This window comes from Lissotriton helveticus, chromosome 3_1, assembly GCF_964261635.1.
Source record: "Lissotriton helveticus chromosome 3_1, aLisHel1.1, whole genome shotgun sequence".
In the NCBI taxonomy this organism is placed as follows: Eukaryota; Metazoa; Chordata; class Amphibia; order Caudata; family Salamandridae; genus Lissotriton; species Lissotriton helveticus.
The window spans coordinates 408266350-408281013 of NC_136061.1; the positions used below are offsets into that span (position 1 = coordinate 408266350).

The 14664-nt window shown below is 43.5% G+C and overlaps 1 protein-coding gene across 7 annotated transcripts in view; it reads left to right on the top strand.

Moving 5' to 3' along the window:
* Positions 1 to 345: 345 nt before the first annotated feature.
* LOC144822547 (caspase-8-like) overlaps positions 346 to 14664 on the top strand; it is a 235519-nt gene continuing 221200 nt past the window's right edge. For 4 of the 7 annotated variants that reach the window (XM_078680206.1, XM_078680210.1, XM_078680209.1 and 1 more), the window contains exons 1-2: positions 346 to 433; positions 10048 to 10102. The gene's annotated coding sequence lies outside the window, so the exon portion shown is untranslated. Of the gene's footprint in view, positions 526 to 10047; positions 10103 to 11824; positions 11864 to 14664 lie in introns of those variants that run through there. The other 3 variants (XM_078680211.1, XM_078680212.1, XM_078680207.1) reach the window with 2 other exon arrangements.

Sequence of the window (14664 nt, forward strand, 5' to 3'; positions counted from 1 at the left end):
TTTAAATAAAAATATAGAGTCGTGCAGACAATCACTATTTACAGTACCTGTTTGCTCCTGAGAAGTGCCGGTACTTTGCATTAAATGTTCTGCATAAGTGCTGAGAGTCAGGCACTCTCCGTGTCAAATGGAAGTGCGGGTACTCGGGACCTGACAGTACCTGTGTATTGAAGCACTGTCTGTAAATACACATACACTCGGACAGCCAACTAGAATTGCTTCCCTCCGCTCAGTTGCTGGGCGTTTACGTGTAGAGACGAGCAAGACAGCATAAGCGCCCGTGAACTGCGGGTCACTTAGCGCAGGCCCCGCCACCTTAAGGACAGTGTAGGAGGACCTGACACTGTATCACATGATCCAGGAAGGCGGGTCAACAGTGCAGCCCGCGCTTCGTGCGCTAGGAAAGAGTATCTCCAGGCGATAGGCTCCGAAAGTAAGTGTCAGCCTTGAATTAACTGGTTTTCGAACAATAGTTAATTGGCTTGTTTGTGCCGAGGAGCAGGCTGCCTGTGCTGACTTCATATGGTAAGTTCCACTTTGCTGAGACGTTGTGTTAAACTGGCTGTTACAAAGTGAAAGCAAACTGGGTAACTACACTGGCCCGGAAGAGACTACTTTTTACTGCGCGCAACAGAAGGACTTGGACGTTTGAGTAACACAAGTACAGCATGTCTGTGCCGGTATTCTCCCGTTAGGAATGCCTGCCTTTTTACAGCACCGATTGCCACTTGTTTCATGACAAAATGGTTTTCTAAAATGTTCACTTACTTCTTCCGCAAAAGTAGAGTTTGAAGCCGAGCCTACCCGGAAGGGAGCCGGGTACACCAGCTCAGCTTTCGACCAACTATCAGCAGCCAACAGCCGGATTGTATTGTACTCCTTATCAGGAGTTTTGGTTGACCCGGACAGAAATGGAATGTGTAAGGCGTATAAGTTGCATGCGGCATGACGACACAGGAAATTACTTCTCTGGAAGTGCGATCAGATGATTGTTATTCATCTGGCGTTGTTTATGCGACTGTGCCAGAAGCCAGTTCCTGCCCTGGTGCAGATAGCAGTAAAACAATGAAATCATAAATAATAATAATCCCTACAAAATATGTAAAATATATGTTCACGTTCTATTATGTGGAGACAATTTTATTAGTACTTTGGAAAGCGGTGACACAGGGCACAGTGTATTTTACATTAGGCTGGCATGTCAAATCTAGACTAAGTTAATTAAACATACAGAGAAAACACAAATACTAACACAGGATAAGTATAATACGTTTATTCTTTTCTTATTAATATTCTTATCCCTTTTTCGGGGTTGGGCAAGCAAGGAGCACGGATGCAAGATAATATAGTATCGGCACACCATCGTGACTTAAATAGAGAACTTATCCTGATCCATCAAAAAATACTCTGTAATAGTGCAAAGTTAAACCCAACGCCATCAGGTAACCTTCGTTTTTGTTACCTAAGTAATGCATGTATTAATATTGAGCAACTACTTGGCAGGAAGATTCTGAACACTCGTTGAGAGGAAGGAAAACTACTGATATTATCTTGACGTGGTGTACCTGTAGTGGCAAGCCACCATATATCCATGATAGAGACATTATATGTCTCAAATTACTTGAGGACAATGTTACCTAGACACCTACGAGTAACCACTGTGACGGAGTCCTGACGAAGGCCTAGCCGAAACGTGTTGTTTGTCAAGAAGCCGCCAGTTTCTGCATTACGATTTTTGTGGTTTATGGGTTTTAATATATACTTCTTTTAACCAAAGTTGAAAAAAAGTGTGTACAAATGAATTGAAATTATTACAATCCTGCTACTTGAAATATAGTCATGAAAGCATATGAAATGTACCAACTGTCAAAGGAAGACAACACATGTGTTTTATAAATTAGCATTAAGACTGCAAATAAACTTATCTTTGTCTATATTTTATTTTTAAAACATCTATAAAAAAGAGATAAGAATATTAATAAGAAAATAATAAACTGTTTATACTTATCCTGTGCTAGTATTTATGTTTTCGCTGTATGTTTAATTAACCTAGTCCAGAGTTGACATGTAGGGGATGTGGTTGGTTTGTGGGGTGTCACTGCATCTTGATTTAGTGTTTAAAGAGGTGAGTATTCAGCTGTTACCTAAATTGGAGCGTTGTTGAGGATGCACAAACAAACATTGCAATATCTTTCCAGGACCTTGGTGCATGGACAGAGAACACATTTGTTTTTTGCCCTTCTTTGTCTCCATTTGGATTGTGTCCTGACTGCTAGTGTAAAGAGACAGGGGCGGCACCTCATCGGGAGCGAAGGAGTGTCGCCCTGCCAAGGCAAACACAAATAAATAAAATGGCATGTCAATTCCATTTCAGTCATTTGCCACTGCACTGCGCTATGGTGGGGCAGTGCCGAATCCTGTAAATGCAGGATTACACACTGTTCTACAGTGCAGATGACGGATTGGCCGGCCGTCTTGCGGCGGCCAGCCTGACATATGCAGTGTAGAACCAGCGATCAAAAGGCTGTGAAACCGCCTGGGGATTACTGGCACAGGCCCCCATAATCAAAATGTGCTCTGGGTGAGCCTGCTTCCACCAATCATAGAGCTGATTTCACAGCATGAGAGCAGCTTTAGGATTGGTTGGAGTTGCGATGCACAAGCAGGAAGGAAGTCGTTCCTTCTCTGCCATGGACAGCAAACAGAAGCTTGGCACCGGTGGAGCTCCGGAATAAATGGTGAGTTGCGCACATTCGTGACCATCCTTTTTTTTTTTTAAGCTAACCCCGACTGCGCATAGCAACAACAGATGATTAGCATCTCAGCTAGCTCGGCAGCGGCGCCAGTCCTGATGGATTCGTAGATGATGCAGCTGGTTTTAAAGGTGGTGCAGATTGCCAGAGCCAGTGGAGTTCCATCAGGGTGGGGTGATGTGGTTGAATTAGTTAAGGCCCTAATGAGGCACACTTGTTAAACTTCAGCATTGCTCTAATTTTCTTTGATGCCATTCATCATGGCATGTGGGCATCATGGTCTCTTCTTCTTGTTTTTGGCCTTCCCATAGCGCAAGGACCAAGTACACGTCTCCTTGGGAAACATCCTTTACAACGTGGTCTTTACCATGTTGTACCTTTACCACACATTTTTTACCACGCATGTATTTAGAAAGCCTATGCTTTTACATTGTATGCCTTTACCATGCATTTTAGGTGGAATTAGGGAGTGTGGGGGGGTCATCCCCTACAAATACATTGTATATATATATATATATATATATATATAGTTATGTTACCAGAAGGACCTATGCAATAAGGCAGCATCTTACATGTCGCTCAACATGCATTATTTATGTGATTCAGTGCCAACGGCAAAGCTGTAAAAAAACCAATATGTAGGCCAAACAGTGAATGACCTCCGCACACGATTCAGGAACCACAAATCAGCAATAATTAATAAGAAAATTGACCAGCCTGTAGCCAATCATTTTAACCTTGTGGATCATTCACTATCAGATTTGAAGATTTTCCCCGTGGAACATGTCTCAAAGGAAGAACTACTGGACTCCAGGGAAAACTTCTGGATGTACCGTTTAAAATCATTGCATTCAGATGGACTGAACATTACTGACAATACAACCTGATTACTGCATATCTCAAGAACTCTCAGGACCGCATTGATTCCACATTCCAAATGGAATCTTCACTCATGATGCTTTTTGAAAATTCAGCTGTGTCATCTGTGCAGCCACTGAGCTTACCATCTTGAAACTACCTGAGGAAGGCGGAAGCTGAAACGTTGTAGTGGAAATATATTTTTGTTCTTTGGTGAATCTATCTGTTTGAGTCACTTCTTTCTTGAATGGATATATATATGTCCGGCGTGAATCGACAGGCATGCTGTAAACTGGATCCGCTCGCCGATCCGGCTTTTGCCTCCTGAGTGGATGTCAGGGTGCGTCTCCAACTGGTGGGAACCTTGGAGCTTTGATATATATATATATATATATATATATATATATATATATATATATATATATATATATATATATATATATATATATATATATATATATATATATATATTGCATGGTAAAGGCATATGTTGTAAAAGCATATGCATTCCAATAAATGCAGGGTAAAAAATGTGTGGTAAAGTCATGCAGAGTATTTCCTTGCATTGTTCGGTCATACTACCGTCTCCTTACGCTGCTCCTTATTTACGGAGCTATTTTTTACTTTGTTTTAAAGCACTCCATGGGAGCATTCCTGTTTTCAGGCCGTCTCTCTTGTACACATACTACTAAATAAAATACATGCATGTGTACATAAATAAATGCATTTCTTAAAAAGTTGTTAAATCGTCAACAGCATTTGTTTACTTTTTTTTTGCACGATCCGATGGTATGAAGCGCTTGTTCCATCCTCCATCTTGTACTTTGTGTTCAAGCTCTCCTTAGGAGTACATGTGTTTTCAGGCCGTCTCCCTTGTACACACTCACGCATACCACTAAAATGCACAATCTAATGTTATTGGAGCACTTGTTCCATCCTCTATCTTGCCACAGTGCTAACACTAGCCGGTGGTATTGGAGTGCTTTAAATGCTCATCAGTTACATTACACAATGACGCATTCATTATCGTGGGCAGGGGAATCGCAAGTGATCTGCCCAAAACCATAAATTGTTCAGCTGACGTTTAGATTCGAACCTGGTTCCCCAGTTACCATGTTGGCAGCTTTGGCCGTTACGCCTGATCTTCGTTTCACTTCAAAGCTCAATTGTATCTCACAATCTCTTCTACATTTGTCAAGACCCTTTCAACATGAACAAGCATTGGCAAAGTCAATAGAGCTCGGCAATGCCCAGAGCTATCGGCCTTGTCAGTGTGAATGTCTTTTAGCCATGTTGTCTAGCAGCACATCTGCTGTTCAGCATGGCTTAAAGTTACTCAAAAAAGCGCTCTGATTTGGCCAGTGCAGCCCATGTCATAGCGCTATTTTGTCTTAGGAGGTCCAGGACAATACATTGAACATGGGGTGAAGGTGAAGAAACTCGGCGTCGGCTTAACATCCTATTAATCTGGGCTTTCAGTAACTTTCAGCCTGTCTGTCCCCCCCCCCCCCCCCAACCCCCCTGGGGGCAAAGGGGATTTGCCCCTGGGGGGTAGAAAGCCCAATAGATGCCAGAGATTTATTTTAAATGTAAGGGTGGGCTATCCTGCCATGGTCATGCCTCCACCCCTACTAAATAGGACTACAGTCCTTCTGCCTCCATGGAGGACTGATGGGGATAGTTACTCCTGATTTGCCCCTCCCCCACCCCCCCTTTGGCGGGTTGGGGGGGCGGGAAGCCCACTAGACACCAGGGTTTAAAAAAAAGAAAATAGGGCTATAGGGATGGCAAAATCCGGGCTTGGGAGTGACCATGCCCCCAACCCAAATAAATGAGGAAACTAAAACTTTAGGGGAGTCCAGGGTGGTGTGCTCCGCTTGCTCCCATACCATTTTCTTACCCGCAATGCCATGCAAACCTTAAATGTTGACTAAAGACCCACCTTTTTCTCACATCTCTGTGAGAAAAATGTCTGGAATCTGCAGGGAGCCACACATTTTCTACCACAGAGCATTCCCCCAAGTCTCCCGATAAAAATTGCACCTGACTTGTGTGGGTGGGCCAAGAGACCTTGACACAAAAGGCCCTAAAGTGGAACTTTGGGAGATCAACAATAGGGGTAGCTGCAAAATTTGGGGCCATGCTCGGCCACCACCCAAAAAAACCCACCAACTAAAACTTTTTAGAAAAGTAGATAATCAGGGGATTCTAGGGAGGTGTGCCTTATGTATGTATCTTACCAACATTGCCCTGCAAACCTCAAACCTTTCCTGTAATCATACATTTCCCCTAAATTTCTGTGATGAAAACTTTTGGAATCGTCATGAATCCACAAAATTCCTAACACCCAGCATTGCCCCACTTTTGCCGATAAAAACACTGTGCCCCTTGTGTGGTTGTGCATAGTGCCCGCAACAGAAACAGATCAAACCGAGTCCCCACGCAAGGGCTCCCATAGACCCTGGTTTGACCCGTTCCAGTCGCAAAAGGGGTGTACATCTAGAAGACAGTTTCTACATGTACATGGAGGGCACTGAAGTCATGTCTGTCCGAGTGCAGATACGACCCTTGCTCACGATGGAAAAACTCACCAAATACTTTACTGTAACACATTAGTGGATGTCTTTTAAGTTCCTGAATTAAAATCCTACCAAAATTGAGGTGCTGTTAATGAGCAAAGCATCTCCTACCTGGCCCCTGGCCTGCTGCCCTGAATTTATGCAACCTCCTCAAATATGGGCATCCATCGCAACATCAATCTGTTACTCGAAGTAAAAAAAAGTGTATGTTCTTCTAATTGCTTCTAGTGTTGGCTGGTAGTGTGTTCCAGAGCTCGCCGGCTATTCGCCAGACAGCAGTCAAGCCTACAAATCTCTTATTGTACATGGTATAAGTGGTGCCTGAAGTGTAGTGTTCTATTTGGTTTGTATTTCTTGAATTTAACTTATAGGTATAGTAGTCGCTTTCCTTGGGAGGTTTTTGTGGACATTGCAGCTATCAGTAGCCAGTGGAGAGATTGCAGGGCGTGAATTGTGCATTCACTTGGGTGAAATCAGAGAAGAATTCTTGCGGCAGCATTTTGGATCAGATGTATTTTGCATATGCTAAATGTGGGTGTTCAAAGTATAGGATGTTGGCATTGTCAAGCTTGGAAATAACGAGTGTTGGGATGACTTGCTGTGTATGTTGGTATGGGAAGATGCGACACAGTGTTTTCATGGTTTAGAAGGCACACTTTATGACGGTGTTAACATGCAGTATTCAGGCTATCTCTAAAACCAGGTTTCGCCACTTTTCAGTGGCTTCTTAATGCTTCTTTACCCGCTCCCCCCCCCCAGATTCCTCTGGTACACCGACAACACCACGTGGAAGCTTCAAACCCTATCTAGAAAAGGAGGAATTCCTCGCCCGATGGGCGGGGGGTGGAGTAGAAAAGCAAATACGCTGGTGTGACGCATTCTTCTGATAGACTGTTTGTCAAAACTTTAGGCAGATTCTTAATCGGTATTCCACTTTCTTTGGGACTAATAACCTTTCATAGGGTTCATAGAAAACAAACTCCTCTATAAGAAGAGTTGGCTACGATAATGTAAGTAAATGTATAGTTATGGACATGCATATGCATAAATACCTGACGGAAGCTTTGTTTTGCCAGTTTACTGTCGAATAGGCTTCTTGAAGTAGGACAAAGCATGGACAAGTAGCTGCTGATATATAATAGTACTTTGGCATCTACTGGGAACTGTGGTTATGCTGCTCTCATCCATCATCTGAGGCTCCCAAGCATCATGAGGCAAATCCTGAAATGGAAAAGAATGTGCCGAAGATCAACATCAGCTCTTACCTCACAGCTGATTGTTGCCGGATACATCACATCCGTTTAGGCACTGTAAATAGTTCTTAGAAAGTACCGAGTAAAATTCATGGAAATGTCTCGCCAGCCACATGAAGCTTCTTCCCCACAAAATACCACATAATCCAGAACACCACCAAATGTATCATCAGAATACCCGAAATCTACGACATGAATCAGCCAAAGCAGAAATCTGCCCACGCCCTCAATGAGTTCAAGCAGATGCAATCTTTCTTTTTGTACACTGGTCAGAAGTCTGTCAATCTGGCCACACCCCAACCCTCACTGTTGAGTATAACAACACTTTAAAGACATATTTCTTCTCTTATTTCAGATTTTTTAAACAAAATAAAAATAGTTGTAGACACCAGATATGTAACGTCAGACCTTGCCTGGGTACTGTACTTGTCATGTTAAGTGGTTAAGATTTCACCATCCAACATTGTGATAAGGTTTGTAGTCATTGCTTTAAAATGTGCTCATAAAAATATTTAATTCTGTATATTTCTATGTAGCTACTTCAGTTTTTATGTACTACAAGATTTTAATCTGTATTTTTGAATGATCTGGTTTTTTTCTGTGTCGTAAGGGTACTCCATCATTTAACACATATTTTTTTAGTTTCGATATTGCAGCCTCGCAATAATTATTTGACTTTGGGGCACATGCATCAAGGTAGGCTTTTGCGAGTCCTTTATTGCGATTATTAAGGAATCTCATTTAAGGAATCGCAAAAGCCTATTCATGTAGGAATCGCTATAAAAATAGCGATTCCTAAACATTCCTTAATTACGGAATGGCTTCCCATAATTCCTATGGGCCGACAGGCCCTTAGGAATTAATGGGAAATTGCATGTGCAATTTGCGAGTACCACTAGGTGCAAGGGTGTCAAAAGGACACCGTTGCACCCCTGAAATTGTGATGTGCACCCATGTTGTGCATACATATGCCCCAAGGGCATGTGTCTGTGTAACCTGAAACTTTGAAAAATGCACTTTAGTGCATTTTTCAAAGTTTTCACTAAATACCATCAGGTTGAAATAATCAGTATTTAGCGGTCCATAATAGCGAAATCGCTATTTTAAAGGCAATCTTGCATTGCATTTAAGGCATCGAAATTTGCCCCTTTGCAATCGCAATTTCAAATGATGCATGTGCCCCTTTGACTTTTGTACTGATAGTCCAGAATCATGCCTGTCATTTACAGGCTCCTGTAGGTGTTTAACAACCTATTTCATGAGAGTTCGGGGGTTTCTGATTTCATATGAATCTTCAGCTTTGACCCTGTGCAGAGAGAGACATAGGTAATATAGAATCGGTTTCTGCTGTCTAAAAGGCACTAAGTTTATTACATGCAGGAACAAAGGGCTTTGGAAGTGCTACTGAAACTCTGCCTAGCTCTTTGCTATGTAGATGGTTACGACAAGCAGCATACTGTCTTACTGCGCTGGATGAGACATGCCTGTCTCTTGTAGGTTGTTGTGTTGTTGTTGTGACATCTAGCTAAGGAGCAATGGATTGTAGAACAAAGAGTGTGAGCCCTGATGATTCAAGATCACTTACAGCGAGACAGGAGATAAGAAGGTACCTATTCGGTTGGGTCAGAATACTCTTTAAATAGATGTCGCTTCCCTTTTTTTCTGAATTTCAGGAGGGGTGAAGCAGATGTGTGTAGTGACCACACACCTCACTAAGTTATTTTATCAGGATTGCAAATTGTGATCTGCAGGTTTCACGGATATCTTTGTAAAAATGCTTTAACCTGCAGAGCTGTCTTACTAGCATAAGCATTTGAGACTTACAAGTTACTCATGATGCATTGCAGCAGACACATTAATCCTCTATGCTGTATTATGATGATGCTAACTTGTGACCACCAGATTACACACAGATATCTGTAGCAAGTGCACTAACCACATAAAGTATCTTATTAGTTTAGCTTAAGGCTTGCTGGATGCACCCAAGTCTCTGAATTAGGTGCCTTAACCAAGCAATCAACCAACACTAATTAATCAACAAAGTAAACCAGAGCAGTTTTGCTCTGTCATTTCTTCCTCCTGTCAATTTGTTTTAGGGGCAAGGTTTGTAAAATGAATAAATATATAGAGGGACTATAACAGACCCTTGTCTTACCTGCCAGTACCCTCTAAAGTTGTGTGTTTCTGAAGTAAGTGTTCTCATTTCAATTACTATAGATATAATCTAGCGTCTTGTCATGTTGGCGCATAACCATTCCTGGTTATTCAGCCACCAGGACTAATCATTAGTCCAGTAGCCTTAATGGCTAGTCTGTATTTGGAAACTCCTCAGGATTAATAGATGGACAACGAATTCAGCAACAGTGGATGTGAATCCAATGTGGATGATTGGTCGGAAATAAGGCTTAGGAGGCTTGCTTAGTTTTCTCATGGTGGCTTTTATTAGTATATTTGAGTTACATATATGCATCTCGTCCCTTAAGTATCAGGTAAAGAAAACGCTCCAACAAAGCTCTCCTACTATCAGGTTCAGTCGCCCTTTTCCTAGGCATATGATGCTGGGTAGTAATGCCTTTTGTTAACACCCTTTCTTTTGCTTCTTAGGTCTGGTAAAGCTGTGCGACCAACGTCCCTCGGGGAAAAAAACACAAGCGTCCAGGTAAGTGTGAAAATTAAAATAAAAAAAACCTCCTCCAGTTAACTTTGTCAAGGAGGGAGGCGATTCCCTCTTAGTGGTTCTAAGGTGTTCTCTATTTCCCCGGTACCAGTTAATCTTTATCCCTTCTTTCTTTTCCTCTGTTCCCTTTTGCACTTTAAGTCAGGGTGACCGGCTTTACCTCTCCGATTCTCATCCCCCAAAGTTGATGCCGATTCGTGATTTGGGACAGAGAGTAAAGTGAGATCACACTAACTCGCCTATAGCTCCACACTGTCGTCCTCAACGATGCAGGGATCCGAGACAAGGCCCTGGAATGGACCACATCCTTCCTCTCCGGCAGAACCCAGAGCGCCACCTCCCCCCATTCCGATCCGAAGCCTCCAAGATCATCTGCGGCATACCCCAGTGATCATCCCTGAGCCCGACACTGTTCAACATCTACATGGCCCTGCTCGCACAAGTCACCTGACAGCACGACCTCAACATAATCTTCTACGCCGACAACTCTCAACTGATCCTCTCCCTCACCAAGGACCACCTCACCGCCAAATCCAACCTCCACGAAGGAATGAAGGCCCTCGCCGACTGGATGAAGATCAGCCGACTGAAGCTGAACATGGACCAGACGGAGGTCCTCATCCTCGGCTCCAACCCTTCAGCCTGGGACGACTCCTGGTGGCCTACGGCACTGGAAGCAGCCCCGACACCCACCGACCACGCACGCATGCAACCTGGGAGTCATCCTCAACTCAACACTCTCCATGATCGAGCAAGTCCACGCAGTCTCCTCCTCCTGCTTCAACACTCTTCCCATGCTCCGCAAGATCTACAGGTGGATCCCGACAGATACAAGAAGAACAGGCCCTCGTCAGTAGCAGACTCAAGCGCCCTCTACGCGGGTGCCCCTACTAAACTCATCAAACGACTGCCACGCATTAAAAATGCCTCTGCACGCCTGATCCTCGACGTACCACGCCACAGCCACATCACCACCCACCTGAGAAACCGGCACTGGCTCTCAGTCAACAAGCGGATTTCCTTCAAGCTCCTCATCAACGCACACAAGGCACTCCACAAGACCGGCCCAGCCTACCTCAACAGACGACTCTTCTTTTACATCCCCAACCGCAAGCTCTGCTCCGCAGACCTGGAACACCCTCCCACTGAGCCTACGACAGACCCAAGACCTGCTGACCTTCAGGAGGCTACTCAAGACCTGGCTGTTTGACCGGTAGCATCCCACCCACTTTTTCCCCCAGCGCCTCACGGGTACGTAGTGCGCTCTACAAATTCTTGATTGATTGAAAGGACTAGTGTAGCACAGACACAAGCATCAAAACCCTGCTTACCCAGGATCACCCTCCTCCTCCCCAACGGTATTCTGTCCCCATTGACTCTCCCTGGTAGCGACAACTCACCTGAGTGGTGGCAGGAGTGTACACCTTGGTCGCTGGCAAACACCAGTCTTCAGAACAGTCTTCTTCCGTTTCCTCAATTCTATCATCTCACATCACTCTCTGTGCTCTGGGAATGGGGTTTGGCTTTTACCTTGTCCGACCCTGTTGGCTGGTTCCCTGCTTTCGGAGCGACTGTGGACTCTTTACAAGACCCTCTTGAAGGTCTGCATCCTTCCTCGAGCCTCCATCCATGCGATTTGTTTTGTTTGTGTCCTTTCCCCTCCCTTTCTAACTTAGATCCTTTTTTTGTTTTGTTGCAGGGAAATTTTAAAAATAAAGAAAAAGACAGACTACTCTTGGCAAGGTATAAGCAGCTCTTTACTGTCGCAACAGGGATAGCGACCACCTGCACACAGATAAACAGCCAGTCTCAATTTACTGATTCACAGGCAGCTGCTTTTATACACGGTCAGACAATGCTTATTACAAAAAGTCAAACATTAAGTTGCTTAGAAATTACTCATTGGTTACAGAAACATTTAGTCATTTGTATTTCTAAACTTGTAACCACCTTCTCTACACTTCCTTTACTGCAGTTCTACCAATGCTTAACAAACAAACGATTCTCTGCTCTTGAATGCACATATGTTTGCCATAAAAGCAGGTGTATTTGTGTGTGTGTGCTTCACATTCTGCTCCCAAGACCTCCTATCAGATTCCGTGTGTTTAGGCTGATTCAATCTCCTGCTCTCATTGTTTAATTAGTTTTAATTAGCTGAGAACACAGAATACATGCCTGTGTGCTAAGCCCATAAACTCCTTTAACCTTGCCAATTAAGAGTTTTCCTTCAACTATGATCTTGCAGGTAATTAATTCTGTTTCCCAGTGAACTCTTCACCTCTTATTAGCACGAGATTTTGGGCATGCACTGCTCTTTCACCATGTACAGCAGTGACGCTCTCTACTGATGTCAGCTGTTGCATCACTTCTTCATATTTTGTTTCTTCCATAACAATTTTGAGGTCTTCCTGCCCGCTGGGAGCTCTCTCCATGGAATACTTATCTGGCCAACCAGGTAAGTTTGGATACCTGCCCTTAGGCTCCTCACATCTCCCTTATTTTCTTCCTTAAAAGAAATCTGTCTGTGGGATATCTTGAAAAGAAGTCCGCATTTGCTTTCTTCCCTTTCTTTGATCGATCTGGAACCGGAAGGGTTGCAGAGCCAGAAACCACCTCAGTACTCCAGCATTATTCCCCTTGTTTTGGGACATCCACTCTAAAGGGCCCTAATCATCATATAGATCAAATTCTCTCAGTTCTTGGAATTATCGAAGAGTTTCGATAGCCCGTTTGACAACCAACCTTTTCTGTCTCGACTATCGCATACTTGGGCTCCTTGGGGAAAAAGTTTTTGACATACACAAACAGAATTTTTTACCCCGTTTGTATCCGCTCGGGATAGAACAGCTCCTAGTTCTACCCCAAAAGCATCTGTTTAGAAGATGAATTTCTTGGTATAATCTGGGGTTTGCAACACCAGTTCAAAGGTTAGGGCTGTTTCCTTTTTTTTAATTGTGTATTTTATTGATTTTGCATATACAACAATAACAGGAAAGAAAAAAGATGGAACGTTCCTTCCAATATGTGCACAGTCTCCCCCTCACCTCCCTCCCGCTTGCATTAACCAGAATAAATGTGATATCAGCCCTTCTATTGCTTACATCTTATCAAGATTCGATATTAACTTGAGGAGTCTAGGGACTGTGTTCCTTCTCGTTTCGACCTCGACTTGTTATAATGGTCCTTAATTCCTTCATCGTTCTAAGTTTCACCCTTATAATAGTCATAGCTCTACCCTTCTGTGAGCTAACAGTCCCAAACTTTACCTAAACTTCTTAGGGCATACCTTCCCTCATAAACTAGTTTTTCCTTTGCTTGACATGCACTCATTTCCCTAATCCAATCTTGTACTAATGGGCGCTCTGCACTTCCCCATTTCCGCACAATTTCTCTTTTGGCTAGGAAGAAACCCGGGTTGATGATGAGCTTCTGGTACAAAGTTACATCAGTACCTCCATATTCTTAATAGTACCAGGGGTGCCAGTCCATCTATCTGTGAGCCCACTGCTGCTTCAAGTCTATGCAGGGTCCCATTCCAGCTTAAATTAAGAGCTGGGCAATTCCATAGTGTGTGTATGAAGGAACCATTTTGACCACACGCACGTAAGCATTGATTGTCCCCAGCCATGCCTATGTTGTGCAGAAGCGTTCTGGTATAGTATACCCATTGTAGTATTATAAGTTGGATCCAGCCAAAACACACCTAAATTGCAACTTCTCATGGGAATTGCAGTCCTCGGCATCTAGTTCCCATACATTTATCTGCCATCGTGTTCGCCCTGTGTGTTTATCATTAATGTTCCATATGTTAAGGAAATTGTCTTTGTGGTCCTGCAACCATCTAACAATCGTTGTTCCAGCCTGGATTCCTCCTTAGTCTCCTCTCTTGGGGAGATCCCGGCCTGCAGTGCTTTGTGTAACTTTAAGTATTTGAACTTTTGTGTGGAATCCATGTCATATTTCTTCTTGAGGTGCTCAAAGGGAGCCCTGCCATACGCCCATGTGGGGCTGTGATTACTTAGATATTATTCCTTTGTCATTCCCTGTCACTGACCATGCTAGTAGCCTACCCACCTTATCTCGCGCCTCATAGGTAAGTTTGTTTTTGCCACATAGATCTTAATCACATTGGTTACCATTGCCCGATATTCCTCTTGTTTCAGTGCGATGCGGGCTTCTGTTGACTTTGAGGGTTGCTGGAGATATTCCCTCCCTAAACCTGATGGATCCTTTTCATTGCCTCACATTGTTCTTCTCTCTTCCTGTTGTCTCCCAATCCTCCTGATATTATCACTCCCTATATAGTGCCCTTGTAGACCTCCAAAAGTGTGCACCCTTTCCTCACTGAGTCAGCGTTATCCATAAAATAGTGTTTAGTGGTCTTGTGTAATCGCTCTATTTCTGTTTTGTTGGTCAGACACCATGCAGCCATTCTCCCTTTCCAGGACTCTAGTTCGATGGTGGGTGGTCAGAGATTCCCCTCGCTTTGGATTCTGCGAGGGTAAAGAAATAGTCAATACGAGAATAAGTGTTGTGCGCTCCTG